The following is a 22,924-nucleotide window of genomic DNA, read 5'->3' as shown; positions in this document are numbered from 1 at the left end:
ATTTTGCAAGGCCTGCAAATCATTGGCTAAAATTGAATTGGGGTATGAATGTCCCCTCCCTGTGCAGGAAATCATGCTCCCTCTCTTCGCTACTACTCGCCTATTTCCTTTGACAGCACTCTTCCGTTCGCTCCTTGCCCGCTCTTTCCTTCATATTTCACGGCACCATATTCTTTCTGGTCCCCTGTTTCCCTTGATTCCCACAACCTCTCTCAATGCACATGCATTTGCAAACAGCTGGCCCTTCTCCTTGCCCCTCGTTCCCCCATGCTTTAAGGCCCCTCTTTACTTGTGAACCTCTCTTTCCCTCATAGAATCTGTTACCAATGATTATACCAGAGCCAACACTATTCACTTGTGTAGCTTGGCTCTTAACGTGAGCGAGTAAGCAGAGCAGGGTACTGGAACTATTCTGCAAAGCATTCCTAGTTTTGCTCTCTTTTGGAGTTAGTGGTCACTCAGCCAGCTCTGCATGGTTCATGCATGTATTTCTCAACCAGTACAGTTGTATAACCTGGTGGCTCTCTGGAACGTAATTTGCATTTTGGGGTCTCAAATGCATTTTAGCCTGCATCCCACGTGTTAATCGGGACTGTCTAACTAGCAGAACTATGACAAAACATCTGACATCTGATAGGGTGCAGCACACACTGTAAACTAGCAGAACTATGATATGACATCTGACAGGCTGCCAATATACTATAAAGGGGGAAACCCAATTTTTACTACCTAGGTAGTAACTCTACCTTTTATCGGGAAAGCAATACTGATAGACATAGGAGGTAGTTAGTTATTATCAACAGTTTACAGTCAACATTCATTAAATTAGCGCTGTAGAACAAATGATTCAATTAGTTTTAATAATCATTTCTATGAGAAAACACATAATAGCTTAACAAAGCGGCGGGTCAATCCCATTCACTTTACGTAAAACAATCGTGCATTGTTTAAAAAGACAAACAACTTTGTTGTGACACTTAAACTTTGCCAATGGAATTAGTGGCTTCTGTCTTATTGACAGGAATTTGGTTCAGTAATCAGTGTGGGGAGCAGTTGCTGTCTCACACTGCTCAGGGGACCTAAACTGGGGTTGTTAAATCATCAGTCTAGTATTAATTCTAGATGGTAGAACTCAACCTGTTTCAGTTCTTACAACCTGCAAGTTTAATTTGCATAAGTTTTAACTTTAACTTTTAACAAATGACTTTCATGTGCTTTTGGAAGAATTATTCTTTATTTATTTTTAACTTATCTATATATAAGTTTTAACTTATGCAAATTAAACTTGCAGGTCCTAGTAGCCCTATTGAAGTGCCCACTATGGACCTAGAGGATTAAAGCCTGCATTATAGAGGAATACCCCTCCTAAAGAACCACTCGTCTCTGACTATACTAGGTAATTATTTAACCTAGCCATGTCTGAGAAATAAATTTATCTACAAAGTACAATTAGCATCTAAAGCTTATACCTTTTTATACTTTCTTGTTATCAACAGCTACAGCAAGAACATAGAAGTTTAACACTAAACACTGGCAACAGAAACCATCAACCCAAGAGATGCGCAATGATAGCACGCTCTAATATTGTTGTCTTAGTTGTTGTTTTTTAGAATATGACACTACTCCTGAAGAAAGTTCTATGAATTGTTGTAAGAACTGAAACATGTCGAGTTCTACCATCTAGAATGAATACTAGACTGATGATTTAACAACCACAACTTAGGTCCCGTGAGCAGTGTGGGACAGCAACTGCTCCCCACACTGATTACTTAACCAAACTCCTGTCAATAAGACAGAAGCCACTAATTCCATTAGCAAAGTTTAAGTGTCACAACAAAGTTGTTTGTCTTTTTAAACAATGCACGATTGTTTTACGTAAAGTGAATGGGATTGACCCACCGCTTTTTTAAGCTACTATGTGTTTTCTCATAGAAATGATTATTAAAAACTGATTTAATCATTTGTTCTACAGCGCTAATTTAATGAATGTTGACTGTAAACTGTTGATAATAACTAACTACCTCCTATGTCTAACAGTATTGCTTTCCTGATAAAAGGTAGAGTTACTACCTAGGTAGTAATAATTGGGTTTCCCCCTTTATAGTGTATTGGTTCATAGTGGCTATAGGTCACGGGAATTACGCATACGAGTGGAAGTGCAATTAGACAGATTGGGTTTTTCTCCCTCGACGCATGTATAGTGTAATTACATTAAATATTCAAAACAGCACTTGACCACTACTCTTCATCTATCTACTTACTATTTTTAGGATCTTTTCCTGAATATCCCAGTCTAACTATGGCAGAAGATAAAACTTTAGGATATAGTGATGACTATGCTACAGCACTTATGAACGCCATCTCTATTATTAACAACAGCGAACTAGAAAATCTTGAGGAACAGACAAATGAATGGGATGAGATGTTACAACTACGTAAGAGACTGATAAGAACTGAACTCCACGGTGCAATAATGCTCGAATATCTCAAAAATAAGGCACTACCCCAAGGCCTAACAGTCTCCAACGAACCCCGTCTCTTCCTTGACAATCCAAAATGTATACTCCAATGGAGCTATATAGCCAATCGCTGCGGGAGAGACTGGCTTATCCTCATCATAGACACGGCGAAAGAAATGGCACAGAAAATAGAAATTGACTTAACTAAAATAGAAGAAGAATTTTAAAAAACGATCTCAATAGAAGTAGTTAAAAAGAGACTAGAAGAAATCGAGAAGGACATGAAAGAATTTAAACAAAGCAATACTCTAGAAAGGATACAACGTCTGTAAAAAGACCTTTCCAAATATTCCCATGAAAAAGCCTATCCCTATACCAAAGAAGGCTACAAATCAACAGGGCAATCAATCACAGAATCCAAATAAGAACCGACAAGTTCGCTTTAGAGCAACCTCGTTCAGTTCAAGCAATAGTAGCAGTGATCCAGATAATACTGCCTCTGGAAGTACCACACCCCAAAGGGGGAGAGGCAATAACAAGAGAGGACAAGGCAACCAAGGGAATACATCTAAAAAATGTTTACAACAAGGCCCCAATCGGGGCAACTGGAACAACGACAAACGACAAACAAGGATCGGCAATCACTCCTACTTATCCTTTCTAAATATAAACTTACAGACCTAGAAGAATCAGTTCTTAACAAAGGTTTAGGTTTTGTGATCACCAAGAAGCATGACCCGTTTCTCTTTCGTAGTGATTTCCACAAATTCATGAGAAAGATACATCTCAAATAATTCTTCTCTGATACTGCTAATGAGGTGACTACCACACAAACTAAGAACCATACCGGTCTTAAAAATCCCTCACATTTCTGTCCACCTAGCCATTCCCACTCCCCGGAATCTATGATCTTTGAAAAAAATGTCCTCAGAGAAATAGAGAAACTAGAAAAGAAAAATCATCTTCCCTTCCAGAATCTCAGTCATTTAGAAATGAATGCATTAAATAATCTCTCTAAAAATTAGGATATTATAATAAAAAGAGCCGACAAAGGAGGAGGTATAGTCATCCTCGATAAAAAAGACTATGTGGATGAGTGTCTTAATCAGTTAAATAGCACACAATACTATAGAAAATTACCAGAAAACCCCACTAAGGAACTATTACAAATGATCGAGTTAAAAGCAGAAAAAGCCAAAGACAGAGGATGGATAAGTCGTCAGGAATGCAAATTCCTAACCAACACAGATCCCTCAACACCTACCTTCTACTGCTTACCCAAGATTCATAAGACCTTAAGTAAACCTCCGGGACGACCTATAGTAACTGGTATAAACTCCATCTTAGAACCACTCTAAAAATTTGCTGACCATTACTTGAAAAACTATGTTACCAAAATGGAATCATATCTAAAAGATACTAAAGATGTCATTAAACGCTATGAAAACCTCCCATACGATACCAAAACGCAATATCTTATCACTTTGGATATCGTTTCTCTGTATACCAATATTCCTCAACAATAAACTATAGAAACATTAGAGGAAATACTACTCAAAAGGCTAAACGAGGACCCAGTTCCGACATCTTTCATCTTGTGGTGCATAGAAGTTGCACTAACTAAAAACTTCTTTGAATTCCAAGGTCAGTTTTACCAGCAGATAGAAGGGACTGCCATGGGAGCTACCATGGCACCGAGTGTGGCAAACCTATATGTCGAACTCTTTGAGAAAAACATATCTATCACAACAATCCCTTCCAAACTCATTTACAATCTTGGGTTAGGTATATAGATGATATAATTGTCATATGGAAAGGAACTAAAGAGGAGGCTAAAACCTTTGTAGTATGGCTCAATCAACAGAATCGCCATTTACAATTCACTATGATGATCGAAAAAGAAGAAATTAATTTCCTTGACCTAACCATCTTCAATCAATTAGGAACCCTATTAGTACGACCTTACCACAAAAGCACGGATAAGAACTCCCTGCTCCATTACCATAGTCACCACGTCGAACGTTTGAAAAATAACCTTCCCTATGGTCAATTTCTGCGACTGAAAAGAAACAGTAGCACAAAAGAATCCTATGAACAAGAAACAGGCATTCTCTCTCAAAAACGGAGAAATCGAGAATACCCAGAAAAACTGATACGTAAAGCAGCTAAAAGAGCCTTTAATAATAACCGGGAATCCCTACTTGAAGATAAAGTGACAAAACCTCTAGATGATAGATTAGTCAGTTTAAATACATTCACTAATTTGAGTCTATCTATAACCAATATTGTGCGTAAACAATGGAAGATTTTTAATCAATCTACTAGCAAACTTCCTTGTCCACTCTTCGCCTATAGAAAATCCACCAGGATCAGAAACAAGGTAAGTAGTAGCAAATTCAGAGTTAAACCACCTGAACTAGATAATTTAACCACCACATGGGGGCTGAGCCCACTTATTGGCCATTACCCATGCAGACAATGTTCAGTATGCAAATTTACCAAAAAATCTTAAGAAGCAGAGATAGGTCTATGGTTCACCATGGAAACAGATGCAACTGACGAACTGCAATTCAGAATATGTCATATATATGATAACATGCCCATGCGGCAAAAATTATATAGTTAATATCACCCAGAAAGTAAAAACCCGTATGATAGAACACAGAAGCTGCATCAGAAATAAAACTTTAATGGCACCTATGGTCAAACACTATTTAGAATACAACCACTCAAGTGAAGATTTCAAATGGACAGTTCTGCTTATGATCAAAGACAAAGACCCCCTGAAAAAGAAAAAAATACTACTTGAAAAGCAGCAAAGACTCATTTTCCAGACCAAAAGTGACAAAACAGAGCGCAACGAAGCAAGAGAATTGCACAAAATGTAATCTATCTCCCCTGTCTGCTCTAAGAGTCATTTTTGTATTAGCCACACAGCGGAATGATTCCATTTTTTAATACAGAACTCTAGTTCTCCACAGAGGTTGGATACTATTATCCTATTCCCCTGAGTATTTATAACCACTCACTACTAATCCATAAAGAACTACAACGGAATTTATAATATACTGCGTTAGAGACTGACAAGGGAATATTTAGTAACCATATGGCCTTTCTTCGCGGTCTATCGTGTATATATTCCCTCCTTACAAAGGTTAGCTGTTTATACTCGAGTCTTATTCAGTTAATAATATACCTCTATTAGCGGTATTATGACCGGTCCCTGCTTATCTACTACTCATTGACACTAAGCTAACAGCGCGGTAACTTCCAGCGATCAACTTAGAGATTAAAAAAGGACTACATAGCCTATATAACTTCCTACACCCAAGATGGCGACTGCTATCCACATCGAAACAGCATTGCGAATTTGTTGGGACCGAGCGAGCACAGTCGATCAGTCTGAGTCAAACGAACAAAGGTAACCACTCTCCTTTTTTCCTTCACAGACTTTTCTGTAAATATCAGGGAGACAACGTACCCCGAGATACCGACAAAATAGGCTTTTTCAGAACTGCCGACCTAACAACTAATAGCCACTATACGTGTCATTTTACTTCTAGAAACCCACTTACGGTTTTCACACTGGCAGATACCGAAGAAGACTTTATTTAGTAAAGCCACCAACAGCATGCACTACTCGTACATCATTAAGGTGAGCTCTCAATACAACGTCTACAATTATATGCCCACTACTTCTTAACACAACTAGAGGTTATAAGAGTAAATAAATATTTTTCAGACTCATTTGAGTACCTTTGCTCTATGAAAGGACCCGCTCTACAATGAAGGACTGATTACCTGTTAACCTCGGTCCCAACATTGTTAAAATCTTGAAGAATTGCCCCTCGATTTATGGTAAGCAATTATTGATTACACTTCATGCGTTTAAGGAGATTAAGCCAGTCTAAACTGACAGCAGTTTTTTAACTTATGCAAATTAAACTTGCAGGTCCTAGTAGCCCTATTAAAGAGCCCATTATGGGCCTAGAGGATTAAAGCCTGCATTATACAGGAATACCCCTCCTCAATAACCACTCGTCTCTGGCTTTACTAGGTAATTATTTAACCTAGCCATGTCTGATAAATTAAATGTATCTACAAAGTGCAATTAGCATCTAAAGCTGATACCTTTTTATACTTACTTGTTATCAACAGCTACAGCAAGAACATACAAGTTTAACACTAAACACTGGCAAAAGAACCCATCAACCCAAAAGATGCGCAATGATAGCACGCTCTAAAATTGTTGTCTTAGTTGTTGTTTTTTAGAATATGACACTACTCCTGAAGAAAGTTCTATAAATTGTTGTAAGAACTGAAACATGTCGAGTTCTAACATCTAGAATGAATACTAGACTGATGATTCAACAACCCAACTTAGTTCCCATGAACAGTGTGAGACAGCAACTGCTCCCCACACTGATTACTGAACCAAACCCCTGTCAATAAGACAGAAGCCACTAATTCCATTGGCAAAGTTTAAGTGTCACAACAAAGTTGTTTGTCTTTTTAAACAATGCACGATTGTTTTACGTAAAGTGAATGAGATTGACCCACCGCTTATTTAAGCTATTATGTGTTTTCTCATAGAAATGATTATTAAAAACTGATTGAATCATTTGTTCTACAGCGCTAATTTAATGAATGTTGACGGTAAACTGTTGATAATTTGATAGGCTGCACCAAACACTGTAAAGTTAACATTCTTCAGCACATCCCTAACTAGCAGAACTATGACATGACATCTGATAGGCTGCACCACACACTGTGAAGTTAACATTCTTCAGCACATCTCAAATTAGCAGAACTATGACATATCATCTGATAGGCTGCACCACACACTGTGAAATTAACATTCTTCAGCACAGAACTATGACATAACATCTGATGCATTCTTCAGCACATCCCTAATGTTAACATTCTTCAGCACATCCCTAACTAGCAGAACGATGACCTGACATCTGGCAGGCTGCACCACACAATGTGAAGTTAACATTCTTCAGCATATCTGTAACTAGCGGAACTGTGACATGACATCTGATAGGCTGCACCACAGACTGTGAAGTTAACATTCTTCGGCACATCTCTAACTAGCTGAACTGTGACACGACATCTGATAGGCTGCACCACACACTGTAAAGTTAACATTCTTTCGGCACATCTCTAACTAGCAGAACTATGACATGACATCTGATAGGCTGCACCACACACTGTAAAGTTAACATTCTTTGGCACATTTCTAACTAGCAGAACTATGACATGACATCTGATAGGCTGCACAACACACTGTAAAGTTAACATTCTTCAGCACGTCTCTAACTAGCAGAACTGTGACATGACATCTAATAGGCGGCACCACACACTGCGAATTTAACATTCTTCAGCACATCTCTAATTAGCAGAACTATGACATGACATCTGATAGGCTGCACCACACAGTGTAAAGTTGACATTCTTCAGCACATATCTAGCTAGCAGAACTGTGACATGACACCTGATAGGCTTCACCAGACACTGAAAAGTAAACATTCTTCAGCACATACCTGAAGTTTATATTCTTCAGCACATCCCTAACTAGCAGAACTATGACATGACACCTGATAGGCTGCACCACAGACTGTGAAGTTAACATTCTTCAGCACATCTCTGAAGTTTATATTCTTCAGCACATCCCTAACTAGCAAAACTATGACATGACACCTGATAGGCTGCACCGCAGACTCTGACGTTAACATTCTTCAGCACATCTCTAACTAGCAGAACTATGACATCTGATAGGCTGAACCACACAGCAGAACTATGACATGACATCTGATAGGCTGCACCACACACCTAGAAGTTAACATTCTTCAGCACATCTCTAAAGTTTATATTCTTCAGCACATCCCTAACTAGCAGAACTATGCCATGATACCTGATAGGCTGCACCACAGACTGTGAAGTTAACATTCTTCATCACATCTCTGAAGTTTATATTCTTCAGCACATCCCTAACTAGCAGAACTATGACATGACACCTGATAGGCTGCAGCACAGACTGTGAAGTTAACATTCTTCAGCACATCTCTAACTAGCAGAACTATGCCATCTGATAGGCTGAACCACACAGCAGAACTATGACGTGACATCTGATAGGCTGCACCACACTCTGAGAAGTTAACATTCTTCAGCACATCTCTGAAGTTTATATTCTTCAGCACATCCCTAACTAGCAGAACTATGACATGACATCTTATAGGCTGCACCACAGACTGTGAAGTTAACATTCTTCGGCACATCTCTAACTAGCAGAACTATGACATCTGATAGCCTGAACCACACAGCAGAACTATGACATGACATCTGATAGGCTGCACCACACACTGAGAAATTAACATTCTTCAGCACATCTCTGAAGTTTATATTCTTCAGCACATCCCTAACTAGCAGAACTATGACATGACACCTGATAGGCTGCACCACAGACTGTGAAGTTAACATTCTTCAGCACATCTCTGAAGTTTATATTCTTCAGCACATCCCTAACTAGCAAAACTATGACATGACACCTGATAGGCTGCACCGCAGACTCTGACGTTAACATTCTTCAGCACATCTCTAACTAGCAGAACTATGACATCTGATAGGCTGAACCACACAGCAGAACTATGACATGACATCTAATAGGCTGCACCACACACCTAGAAGTTAACATTCTTCAGCACATCTCTGAAGTTTATATTCTTCAGCACATCCCTAACTAGCAGAACTATGCCATGATACCTGATAGGCTGCACCACAGACTGTGAAGTTAACATTCTTCATCACATCTCTGAAGTTTATATTCTTCAGCACATCCCTAACTAGCAGAACTATGACATGAAACCTGATAGGCTGCAGCACAGACTGTGAAGTTAACATTCTTCAGCACATCTCTAACTAGCAGAACTATGACATCTGATAGGCTGAACCACACAGCAGAACTATGACGTGACATCTGATAGGCTGCACCACACTCTGAGAAGTTAACATTATTCAGCACATCTCTGAAGTTTATATTCTTCAGCACATCCCTAACTAGCAGAACTATGACATGACACCTGATAGGCTGCACCACAGACTGTGAAGTTAACATTCTTAAGCACATCTATGAAGTTTATATTCTTCAGCACATCCCTAACTAGCAGAACTATGACATGACACCTGATAGGCTGCACCACAGACTGTGGAGTTAACATTCTTCAGCACATCTTTGAAGTTTATATTCTTCAGCACATCCCTAACTAGCAGAACTATGACATGACACCTGACAGGCTGCACCACAGACTGTGAAGTTAACATTCTTCAGCACATCTCTAACCAGCAGAACTATGACATCTGATAGCCTGAACCACACAGCAGAACTATGACATGACATCTGATAGGCTGCACCACACACTAAGAAGTTAACATTCTTCAGCACATACCTGAAGTTTATATTCTTCAGCACATCCCGAACTAGCAGAACTATGACATGACACCTGATAGGCTGCACCCCAGACCGTGAAGTTAACATTCTTCAGCACATCTGTGAAGTTTATATTCTTCTGCACATCCCTAACTAGCAGACCTATGACATGACACCTGATAGGCTGCACCACAGACTGTGAAGTTAACATTCTTCAGCACATCTCTAACTAGCAGAACTATGACATCTGATAGGCTGAACCACACAGCAGAACCATGACATGACATCTGATCGGCTGCACCACACACTGAGAAGTTAACATTCTTCAGCACATCTCTGAAGTTAACATTCTTCAGCATATCTCTAACTAGCAGAACTGTGACATGACATCTGATAGGCTGCACCACAGACTGTGAAGTTAACATTCTTCGGCACATCTCTAACTAGCTGAACTGTGACACGACATCTGATAGGCTGCACCACACACTGTAAAGTTAACATTCTTTCGACACATCTCTAACTAGCAGAACTATGACATGACATCTGATAGGCTGCACCACACACTGTAAAGTTAACATTCTTCGGCACATTTCTAACTAGCAGAACTATGACATGACATCTGATAGGCTGCACAACACACTGTAAAGTTAACATTCTTCAGCACATCTCTAACTAGCAGAACTGTGACATGACATCTAATAGGCGGCACCACACACTGCGAATTTAACATTCTTCAGCACATCTCTAATTAGCAGAACTATGACATGACATCTGATAGGCTGCACCACACAGTGTAAAGTTGACATTCTTCAGCACATATCTAGCTAGCAGAACTATGACATGATATCTGATAGGCTGCACCACAGACTGTGAAGTTAACATTCTTCAGAACATCTCTGAAGTTTATATTCTTCAGCACATCTCTAACTAGCAGAACTATGACATCTGATAGCCTGAACCACACAGCAGAACTATGACATGACATCTGATAGGCTATACAACACACTAAGAAGTTAACATTCTTCAGCACATCTCTGAAGTTTATATTCTTCAGCACATCCCTAACTAGCAGAACTATGACATGACACCTGATAGGCTGCACCACAGACTGTGAAGTTAACATTCTTCAGCACATCTTTGAAGTTTATATTCTTCAGCACATCCCTAACTAGCAGAACTATGACATGACACCTGATAGGCTGCACCACAGACTGTGAAGTTAACATTCTTCAGCACATCTCTGAAGTTTATATTCTTCAGCACATCCCTAACTAGCAGAACTATGACATGACACCTGATAGGCTGCACCACAGACTGTGAAGTTAACATTCTTCAGCACATTTCTGAAGTTTATATTCTTCAGCACATCCCTAACTAGCAGAACTATGACATGACACCTGATAGGCTGCACCACAGACTGTGAAGTTAACATTCTTCAGCACATCTCTAACTAGCAGAATTATGACATCTGATAGCCTGAACCACACAGCAGAACTATGACATGACATCTGATAGGCTGCACCACACACTAAGAAGTTAACATTCTTCAGCACATCTCTGAAGGTTATATTCTTCAGCACATCCCTAACTAGCAGAACTATGACATGACACCTGATAGGCTGCACCCCAGACTGTGAAGTTAACATTCTTCAGCACATCTCTGAAGTTTATATTCTTCAGCACATCCCTAACTAGCAGAACTATGACATGACACCTGATAGGCTGCACCACAGACTGTGAAGTTAACATTCTTCAGCACATCTCTAACTAGCAGAACTATGACATCTAATAGGCTGAACCACACAGCAGAACTATGACATGACAACTTATCGGCTGCACCACACACTGAGAAGTTAACATTCTTCAGCACATCTCTGAAGTTTATATTCTTCAGCACATCTCTAACTAGCAGAACTATGACATGACACCTGATAGGCTGAACCACAGACTGTGAAGTTAATATTCTTCAGCACATCTCTAACTAGCAGAACTATGACATCTAATAGGCTGAACCACACAGCAGAACTATGACATGACAACTTATCGGCTGCACCACACACTGAGAAGTTAACATTCTTCAGCACATCTCTGAAGTTTATATTCTTCAGCACATCTCTAACTAGCAGAACTATGACATCTAATAGGCTGAACTACACAGCAGAACTATGACATGACATCTTATCGGCTGCACCACACACTGAGAAGTTAACATTCTTCAGCACATCTCTGAAGTTTATATTCTTCAGCACATCCCTAACTAGCAGAACTATGACATGACACCTGATAGGCTGAACCACAGACTGTGAAGTTAACATTCTTCAGCACATCTCTGAAGTTTATATTCTTCAGCACATCCCTAACTAGCAGAACTATAACATGACACCTGATAGGCTGCACCACAGACTGTGAAGTTAACATTCTTCATCACATTTCTGAAGTTTATATTCTTCAGCACATCCCTAACTAGCAGAACTATGACATGAAACCTGATAGCCTGCACCACAGACTGTGAAGTTAACATTCTTCAGCACATCTCTAACTAGCAGAACTATGGCATCTGATAGCCTGAACCACACAGCAGAACTATGACATGACATCTGATAGGCTGCACCACACACTAAGAAGTTAACATTCTTCAGCACATCTCTGAAGTTTATATTCTTCAGCACATCCCTAACTAGCAGAACTATGACATGACATCTGATAGGCTGCACCACAGACTGTGAAGTTAACATTCTTCAGCACATCTCTGAAGGTTATATTCTTCAGCACATCCCTAACTAGCAGAACTATGACATGACACCTGATAGGCTGCAACACAGACTGTGAAGTTAACATTCTTCAGCACATCTCTGACTAGCAGAACTATGACATCTAATAGGCTGAACCACACAGCAGAACTATGACATGACATCTTATCGGCTGCACCACACACTGAGAAGTTAACATTCTTCAGCACATCTCTGAAGTTTATATTCTTCAGCACATCCCTAACTATCAGAACTATGACATGACACCTGATAGGCTGCACCACAGACTGTGAAGTTAACATTCTTCAGCACATCTCTGAAGTTTATATTCTTCAGCACATCCCTAACTAGCAGAACTAAGACATGACACCTGATAGGCTGCACCACAGACTGTGAAGTTAACATTCTTCAGCACATTTCTGAAGTTTATATTCTTCGGCACATCCCTAACTAGCAGAACTATGACATGACACCTGATAGGCTGCACCACAGACTGTGAAGTTAACATTCTTCAGCACATCCCTAACTAGCAGAACTATGACATCTGATAGCCTGAACCACACAGCAGAACTATGACATGACATCTGATAGGCTGCACCACACACTAAGAAGTTAACATTCTTCAGCACATCTCTGAAGTTTATATTCTTCAGCACATCCCTAACTAGCAGAAATATGACATGACATCTGATAGGCTGCACCACAGTCTGTGAAGTTAACATTCTTCAGCACATCTATGAAGGTTATATTCTTCAGCACATCCCTAACTAGCAGAACTATGACATGACACCTGATAGGCTGCACCACAGACTGTGAAGTTAACATTCTTAAGCACATCTTTGAAGTTTATATTCTTCAGCACATCCCTAACTAGCAGAACTATGACATGACATCTGATAGGCTGCACCACAGTCTGTGAAGTTAACATTCTTCAGCACCTCTCTGAAGGTTATATTCTTCAGCACATCCCTAACTAGCAGAACTATGACATGACACCTGATAGGCTGCACCACAGACTGTGAAGTTAACATTCTTAAGCACATCTTTGAAGTTTATATTCTTCAGCACATCCCTAACTAGCAGAACTATGACATGACACCTGATAGGCTGCACCACAGACTGTGAAGTTAACATTCTTCAGCACATCTCTAACCAGCAGAACTATGACATCTGATAGGCTGAACCACAGAGCAGAACTATGACATGACATCTGATAGGCTGCACCACACACTAAGAAGTTAACATTCTTCAGCACATCTCTGAAGTTTATATTCTTCAGCACATCCCTAACTAGCAGAACTATGACATGACATCTGATAGGCTGCACCACAGACTGTGACGTTAACATTCTTCAGCACATCTCTGAAGGTTATATTCTTCAGCACATCCCTAACTAGCAGAACTATGACATAACACCTGATAGGCTGCACCACAGACTGTGAAGTTAACATTCTTCAGCACATCTTTGAAGTTTATATTCTTCAGCACATCCCTAACTAGCAGAACTATGACATGACACCTGACGGGCTGCACCACAGACTGTGAAGTTAACATTCTTCAGCACATCTCTAACCAGCAGAACTATGACATCTGATAGGCTGAACCACAGAGCAGAACTATGACATGACATCTGATAGGCTGCACCACACACTAAGAAGTTAACATTCTTCAGCACATCTCTGAAGTTTATATTCTTCAGCACATCCCTAACTAGCAGAACTATGACATGACATCTGATAGGCTGCACCACAGACTGTGAAGTTAACATTCTTCAGCACATCTCTGAAGGTTATATTCTTCAGCACATCCCTAACTAGCAGAACTATGACATAACACCTGATAGGCTGCACCACAGACTGTGAAGTTAACATTCTTCAGCACATCTCTGAAGGTTATATTCTTCAGCACATCCCTAACTAGCAGAACTATGACATGACACCTGATAGGCTGCACCCCAGACTGTGAAGTTAACATTCTTCAGCACATCTCTGAAGTTTATATTCTTCAGCACATCCCTAACTAGCAGAACTATGACATGACACCTGATAGGCTGCACCACAGACTGTGAAGTTAACATTCTTCAGCACATCTCTAACTAGCAGAACTATGACATCTAATAGGCTGAACCACACAGCAGAACTATGACATGACATCTTATCGGCTGCACCACACACTGAGAAGTTAACATTCTTCAGCACATCTCTGAAGTTTATATTCTTCAGCACATCCCTAACTAGCAGAACTATGACATGACACCTGATAGGCTGCACCACAGACTGTGAAGTTAACATTCTTCAGCACATTTCTGAAGTTTATATTCTTCGGCACATCCCTAACTAGCAGAACTATGACATGACACCTGATAGGCTGCACCACAGACTGTGAAGTTAACATTCTTCAGCACATCCCTAACTAGCAGAACTATGACATCTGATAGCCTGAACCACACAGCAGAACTATGACATGACATCTGATAGGCTGCACCACACACTAAGAAGTTAACATTCTTCAGCACATCTCTGAAGTTTATATTCTTCAGCACATCCCTAACTAGCAGAAATATGACATGACATCTGATAGGCTGCACCACAGTCTGTGAAGTTAACATTCTTAAGCACATCTATGAAGGTTATATTCTTCAGCACATCCCTAACTAGTAGAACTATGACATGACACCTGATAGGCTGCACCACAGACTGTGAAGTTAACATTCTTAAGCACATCTTTGAAGTTTATATTCTTCAGCACATCCCTAACTAGCAGAACTATGACATGACATCTGATAGGCTGCACCACAGTCTGTGAAGTTAACATTCTTCAGCACCTCTCTGAAGGTTATATTCTTCAGCACATCCCTAACTAGCAGAACTATGACATGACACCTGATAGGCTGCACCACAGACTGTGAAGTTAACATTCTTAAGCACATCTTTGAAGTTTATATTCTTCAGCACATCCCTAACTAGCAGAACTATGACATGACACCTGATAGGCTGCACCACAGACTGTGAAGTTAACATTCTTCAGCACATCTCTAACCAGCAGAACTATGACATCTGATAGGCTGAACCACAGAGCAGAACTATGACATGACATCTGATAGGCTGCACCACACACTAAGAAGTTAACATTCTTCAGCACATCTCTGAAGTTTATATTCTTCAGCACATCCCTAACTAGCAGAACTATGACATGACATCTGATAGGCTGCACCACAGACTGTGACGTTAACATTCTTCAGCACATCTCTGAAGGTTATATTCTTCAGCACATCCCTAACTAGCAGAACTATGACATAACACCTGATAGGCTGCACCACAGACTGTGAAGTTAACATTCTTCAGCACATCTTTGAAGTTTATATTCTTCAGCACATCCCTAACTAGCAGAACTATGACATGACACCTGACGGGCTGCACCACAGACTGTGAAGTTAACATTCTTCAGCACATCTCTAACCAGCAGAACTATGACATCTGATAGGCTGAACCACAGAGCAGAACTATGACATGACATCTGATAGGCTGCACCACACACTAAGAAGTTAACATTCTTCAGCACATCTCTGAAGTTTATATTCTTCAGCACATCCCTAACTAGCAGAACTATGACATGACATCTGATAGGCTGCACCACAGACTGTGAAGTTAACATTCTTCAGCACATCTCTGAAGGTTATATTCTTCAGCACATCCCTAACTAGCAGAACTATGACATAACACCTGATAGGCTGCACCACAGACTGTGAAGTTAACATTCTTCAGCACATCTCTGAAGGTTATATTCTTCAGCACATCCCTAACTAGCAGAACTATGACATGACACCTGATAGGCTGCACCCCAGACTGTGAAGTTAACATTCTTCAGCACATCTCTGAAGTTTATATTCTTCAGCACATCCCTAACTAGCAGAACTATGACATGACACCTGATAGGCTGCACCACAGACTGTGAAGTTAACATTCTTCAGCACATCTCTAACTAGCAGAACTATGACATCTAATAGGCTGAACCACACAGCAGAACTATGACATGACAACTTATCGGCTGCACCACACACTGAGAAGTTAACATTCTTCAGCACATCTCTGAAGTTTATATTCTTCAGCACATCCCTAACTAGCAGAACTATGACATGACACCTGATAGGCTGCACCACAGACTGTGAAGTTAACATTCTTCAGCACATCTCTGAAGTTTATATTCTTCAGCACATCCCTAACTAGCAGAACTATGACATGAAACCTGATAGCCTGCACCACAGACTGTGAAGTTAACATTCTTCAGCACATCTCTAACTAGCAGAACTATGGCATCTGATAGCCTGAACCACACAGCAGAACTATGACATGACATCTGATAGGCTGCACCACACACTAAGAAGTTAACATTCTTCAGCACATCTCTGAAGTTTATATTCTTCAGCACATCCCTAACTAGCAGAACTATGACATGACACCTGATAGGCTGCACCACAGACTGTGAAGTTAACATTCTTCAGCACATCTCTAACTAGCAGAACTATGACATCTAATAGGCTGAACCACACAGCAGAACTATGACATGACATCTTATCGGCTGCACCACACACTGAGAAGTTAACATTCTTCAGCACATCTCTGAAGTTTATATTCTTCAGCACATCCCTAACTAGCAGAACTATGACATGACACCTGATAGGCTGCACCACAGACTGTGAAGTTAACATTCTTCAGCACATCTCTGAAGTTTATATTCTTCAGCACATCCCTAACTAGCAGAACTATGACATGACACCTGATAGGCTGCACCACAGACTGTGAAGTTAACATTCTTCAGCACATCTCTAACTAGCAGAACTATGACATCTAATAGGCTGAACCACACAGCAGAACTATGACATGACATCTTATCGGCTGCACCACACACTGAGAAGTTAACATTCTTCAGCACATCTCTGAAGTTTATATTCTTCAGCACATCCCTAACTAGCAGAACTATGACATGACACCTGATAGGCTGCACCACAGACTGTGAAGTTAACATTCTTCAGCACATCTCTGAAGTTTATATTCTTCAGCACATCCCTAACTAGCAGAACTATGACATGACACCTGATAAGCTGCACCACAGACTGTGAAGTTAACATTCTTCAGCACATTTCTGAAGTTTATATTCTTCAGCACATCCCTAACTAGCAGAACTATGACATGACACCTGATAGGCTGCACCACAGACTGTGAAGTTAACATTCTTCAGCACATCCCTAACTAGCAGAACTATGACATCTGATAGCCTGAACCACACAGCAGAACTATGACATGACATCTTATCGGCTGCACCACACACTGAGAAGTTAACATTCTTCAGCACATCTCTGAAGTTTATATTCTTCAGCACATCCCTAACTATCAGAACTATGACATGACACCTGATAGGCTGCACCACAGACTGTGAAGTTAACATTCTTCAGCACATCTCTGAAGTTTATATTCTTCAGCACATCCCTAACTAGCAGAACTATGACATGACACCTGATAGGCTGCACCACAGACTGTGAAGTTAACATTCTTCAGCACATTTCTGAAGTTTATATTCTTCAGCACATCCCTAACTAGCAGAACTATGACATGACACCTGATAGGCTGCACCACAGACTGTGAAGTTAACATTCTTCAGCACATCCCTAAATAGCAGAACTTTGACATCTGATAGCCTGAACCACACAGCAGAACTATGACATGACATCTGATAGGCTGCACCACACACTAAGAAGTTAACATTCTTCAGCACATCTCTGAAGTTTATATTCTTCAGCACATCCCTAACTAGCAGAACTATGACATGACATCTGATAGGCTGCACCACAGTCTGTGAAGTTAACATTCTTCAGCACATCTACGAAGGTTATATTCTTCAGCACATCCCTAACTAGCAGAACTATGACATGACACCTGATAGGCTGCACCACAGACTGTGAAGTTAACATTATTCAGCACATCTCTAACCAGCAGAACTATGACATCTGATAGGCTGAACCACAGAGCAGAACTATGACATGACATCTGATAGGCTGCACCACACACTAAGAAGTTAACATTCTTCAGCACATCTCTGAAGTTTATATTCTTCAGCACATCCCTAACTAGCAGAACTATGACATGACATCTGATAGGCTGCACCACAGACTGTGAAGTTAACATTCTTCAGCACATCTCTGAAGGTTATATTCTTCAGCACATCCCTAACTAGCAGAACTATGACATAACACCTGATAGGCTGCACCACAGACTGTGAAGTTAACATTCTTTAGCACATCTTTGAAGTTTATATTCTTCAGCACATCCCTAACTAGCAGAACTATGACATGACACCTGACAGGCTGCACCACAGACTGTGAAGTTAACATTCTTCAGCACATCTCTAACCAGCAGAACTATGACATCTGATAGGCTGAACCACAGAGCAGAACTATGACATGACATCTGATAGGCTGCACCACACACTGAGAAGTTAACATTCTTCAGCACATCTCTGAAGTTTATATTCTTCAGCACATCCCTAACTAGTAGAACTATGACATGACATCTGATAGGCTGCACCACATACTGTGAAGTTAACATTCTTAAGCACATCTCTGAAGTTTATATTATTCAGCACATCCCTAACTAGCAGAACTATGACATGACACCTGATAGGCTGCACCCCAGACTGTGAAGTTAACATTCTTCAGCACATCTCTGAAGTTTATATTCTTCGGCACATCCCTAACTAGCAGAACTATGACATGACACCTGATAGGCTGCACCACAGACTGTGAAGTTAACATTCTTCAGAACATTTCTGAAGTTTATATTCTTCAGCACATCCCTAACTAGCAAAACTATGACATGACACCTGATAGGCTGCACCACAGACTCTGAAGTTAACATTCTTCAGCACATCTCTAACTAGCAGAACTATGACATGAAACCTGATAGCCTGCACCACAGACTGTGAAGTTAACATTCTTCAGCACATCTCTAACTAGCAGAACTATGGCATCTGATAGCCTGAACCACACAGCAGAACTATGACATGACATCTGATAGGCTGCACCACACACTAAGAAGTTAACATTCTTCAGCACATCTCTGAAGTTTATATTCTTCAGCACATCCCTAACTAGCAGAACTATGACATGACACCTGATAGGCTGCACCACAGACTGTGAAGTTAACATTCTTCAGCACATCTCAAACTAGCAGAACTATGACATCTAATAGGCTGAACCACACAGCAGAACTATGACATGACATCTTATCGGCTGCACCACACACTGAGAAGTTAACATTCTTCAGCACATCTCTGAAGTTTATATTCTTCAGCACATCCCTAACTAGCAGAACTATGACATGACACCTGATAGGCTGCACCACAGACTGTGAAGTTAACATTCTTCAGCACATCTCTAACTAGCAGAACTATGACATCTAATAGGCTGAACCACACAGCAGAACTATGACATGACATCTTATCGGCTGCACCACACACTGAGAAGTTAACATTCTTCAGCACATCTCTGAAGTTTATATTCTTCAGCACATCCCTAACTAGCAGAACTATGACATGACACCTGATAGGCTGCACCACAGACTGTGAAGTTAACATTCTTCAGCACATCTCTGAAGTTTATATTCTTCAGCACATCCCTAACTAGCAGAACTATGACATGACACCTGATAAGCTGCACCACAGACTGTGAAGTTAACATTCTTCAGCACATTTCTGAAGTTTATATTCTTCAGCACATCCCTAACTAGCAGAACTATGACATGACACCTGATAGGCTGCACCACAGACTGTGAAGTTAACATTCTTCAGCACATCCCTAACTAGCAGAACTATGACATCTGATAGCCTGAACCACACAGCAGAACTATGACATGACATCTTATCGGCTGCACCACACACTGAGAAGTTAACATTCTTCAGCACATCTCTGAAGTTTATATTCTTCAGCACATCCCTAACTATCAGAACTATGACATGACACCTGATAGGCTGCACCACAGACTGTGAAGTTAACATTCTTCAGCACATCTCTGAAGTTTATATTCTTCAGCACATCCCTAACTAGCAGAACTATGACATGACACCTGATAGGCTGCACCACAGACTGTGAAGTTAACATTCTTCAGCACATTTCTGAAGTTTATATTCTTCAGCACATCCCTAACTAGCAGAACTATGACATGACACCTGATAGGCTGCACCACAGACTGTGAAGTTAACATTCTTCAGCACATCCCTAAATAGCAGAACTTTGACATCTGATAGCCTGAACCACACAGCAGAACTATGACATGACATCTGATAGGCTGCACCACACACTAAGAAGTTAACATTCTTCAGCACATCTCTGAAGTTTATATTCTTCAGCACATCCCTAACTAGCAGAATTATGACATGACATCTGATAGGCTGCACCACAGTCTGTGAAGTTAACATTCTTCAGCACATCTACGAAGGTTATATTCTTCAGCACATCCCTAACTAGCAGAACTATGACATGACACCTGATAGGCTGCACCACAGACTGTGAAGTTAACATTATTCAGCACATCTCTAACCAGCAGAACTATGACATCTGATAGGCTGAACCACAGAGCAGAACTATGACATGACATCTGATAGGCTGCACCACACACTAAGAAGTTAACATTCTTCAGCACATCTCTGAAGTTTATATTCTTCAGCACATCCCTAACTAGCAGAACTATGACATGACATCTGATAGGCTGCACCACAGACTGTGAAGTTAACATTCTTCAGCACATCTCTGAAGGTTATATTCTTCAGCACATCCCTAACTAGCAGAACTATGACATAACACCTGATAGGCTGCACCACAAACTGTGAAGTTAACATTCTTTAGCACATCTTTGAAGTTTATATTCTTCAGCACATCCCTAACTAGCAGAACTATGACATGACACCTGACAGGCTGCACCACAGACTGTGAAGTTAACATTCTTCAGCACATCTCTAACCAGCAGAACTATGACATCTGATAGGCTGAACCACAGAGCAGAACTATGACATGACATCTGATAGGCTGCACCACACACTGAGAAGTTAACATTCTTCAGCACATCTCTGAAGTTTATATTCTTCAGCACATCCCTAACTAGTAGAACTATGACATGACATCTGATAGGCTGCACCACATACTGTGAAGTTAACATTCTTAAGCACATCTCTGAAGTTTATATTATTCAGCACATCCCTAACTAGCAGAACTATGACATGACACCTGATAGGCTGCACCCCAGACTGTGAAGTTAACATTCTTCAGCACATCTCTGAAGTTTATATTCTTCGGCACATCCCTAACTAGCAGAACTATGACATGACACCTGATAGGCTGCACCACAGACTGTGAAGTTAACATTCTTCAGAACATTTCTGAAGTTTATATTCTTCAGCACATCCCTAACTAGCAAAACTATGACATGACACCTGATAGGCTGCACCACAGACTCTGAAGTTAACATTCTTCAGCACTTCTCTAACTAGCAGAACTATGACATGAAACCTGATAGCCTGCACCACAGACTGTGAAGTTAACATTCTTCAGCACATCTCTAACTAGCAGAACTATGGCATCTGATAGCCTGAACCACACAGCAGAACTATGACATGACATCTGATAGGCTGCACCACACACTAAGAAGTTAACATTCTTCAGCACATCTCTGAAGTTTATATTCTTCAGCACATCCCTAACTAGCAGAACTATGACATGACATCTGATAGGCTGCACCCCAGACTGTGAAGTTAACATTCTTCAGCACATCTCTGAAGTTTATATTCTTCAGCACATCCCTAACTAGCAGAACTATGACATGACACCTGATAGGCTGCACCACAGACTGTGAAGTTAACATTCTTCAGCACATCTCTAACTAGCAGAACTATGACATCTAATAGGCTGAACCACACAGCAGAACTATGACATGACATCTTATCGGCTGCACCACACACTGAGAAGTTAACATTCTTCAGCACATCTCTGAAGTTTATATTCTTCAGCACATCCCTAACTAGCAGAACTTTGACATGACACCTGATAGGCTGCACCACAGACTGTGAAGTTAACATTCTTCAGCACATCTCTGAAGTTTATATTCTTCAGCACATCCCTAACTAGCAGAACTATGACATGACACCTGATAGGCTGCACCACAGACTGTGAAGTTAACATTCTTCAGCACATTTCTGAAGTTTATATTCTTCAGCACATCCCTAACTAGCAGAACTATGAC

The 22,924-nt window shown here is 40.5% G+C and overlaps 1 protein-coding gene across 3 annotated transcripts in view; it reads right to left on the bottom strand.

The window, feature by feature from the left end:
* LOC138491108 (probable cation-transporting ATPase 13A4) overlaps positions 1–22,924 on the bottom strand; it is a 1,567,030-nt gene that overhangs the window by 1,026,140 nt on the left and 517,966 nt on the right. The window lies entirely within an intron of this gene.

The sequence above is a fragment of the Ambystoma mexicanum genome, chromosome 10 (genome assembly GCF_040938575.1).
Source record: "Ambystoma mexicanum isolate Mex_15411 chromosome 10, UKY_AmexF1_1, whole genome shotgun sequence".
Classification (NCBI taxonomy): domain Eukaryota; kingdom Metazoa; phylum Chordata; class Amphibia; order Caudata; family Ambystomatidae; genus Ambystoma; species Ambystoma mexicanum.
This window is presented reverse-complemented; position numbering and strand designations above follow the sequence as displayed.